Below are 1,139 nucleotides of genomic sequence, written 5' to 3'. Positions count from 1 at the left end.
GGCCCTAAACTGTTCACAGTATTCAGTTGTGGCCTGACTAATGCCTTACATAGATTCACTATAACCTCCCTACATTTCTACTCTATTGAAAAGGCCAACCTCCAATTAGCCTCCCTATTACTCACTGAAAGTGGATGAAGAGATTCGTGGTTGTGATTCCAAATCCCTCTATCTAATGTCATCCTCACCACCTGCTTTCACATCAACTGTGTCTTCTGCAAATTTAGCAATAGTACCTTCACTTTACTTATCCAAGTAATTCGTATATATATTGTAAATAATGTTGGCGCCAGTGCTGATTCCTGTGGTACACCACTAGTTACAAGTTGTCATCCTGAACATGTCCCTTACCACAACTGTGGTAGTTAGCCAATCCTCTATCCATGCTAACGTACAGCCTCCCAACACTGTGGGCTCTTTGCTTACTATTTCATGAGATGTGAATATCATTGGCTGTGCCAACAACTCTTCCCAAACTGACTTTGAAAAGGTGGTGCCGAACTGCCTCTTAAATTGCTTCACAAATATGATGTGGTCTGCAACAATGTTCAGGAGTGATTTCCAGCATTTTGGTCAATAACAAAGAAACAATGCGATATATCTTGCAGTCGGAATCCTGTGTTCACACTTGTCTGTTCTTGGTGGTTGAGGTCATGACTTGGAAGGTGCTTTTGAAGAACCACCACTCATGCAATCAAGCCAGACTAATAGATTGTGGCCCGAGACCCTGACATTTTGACTTCCCTCATCAATCTACATTCTTTCCAGCGAAGTTTCATTCTCAACCCGCCACGCAATGCCATCTGTTACGGCTTAAAAGATAAGAATACACATGATTACCGACCGTATTTTGGGTTGTATAAATATTTGCCTGCCAGAATTATTTTCCAAAAGACTTTAATTAAACTGGGTGACTGCATGAAATGGTTTGTTGGTCACACTATAATCATCATCATCCAAGGAGACAATGCCAGGAATACCATTGAACTCTTTTTGTTTAAAAAGCACAAGTTCTTGATTTATTTTTACAACTTACTAGCATTCACACCTGCATATTCAATGTCAAACTCAGACAACATAAATGAAATTACACCATTAATTTTGTTTTACAACAATCCAACAGATTAATTAATGATACA

The sequence above is a fragment of the Chiloscyllium plagiosum genome, unplaced genomic scaffold (assembly GCF_037043375.1).
Source record: "Chiloscyllium plagiosum isolate Xiang-an unplaced genomic scaffold, Cpla_swu_hap1 HiC_scaffold_27, whole genome shotgun sequence".
Taxonomy (NCBI): Eukaryota; Metazoa; Chordata; class Chondrichthyes; order Orectolobiformes; family Hemiscylliidae; genus Chiloscyllium; species Chiloscyllium plagiosum.
The sequence above is the reverse complement of the archived record's forward strand: the minus strand, read 5'-3'. Positions refer to the sequence as shown.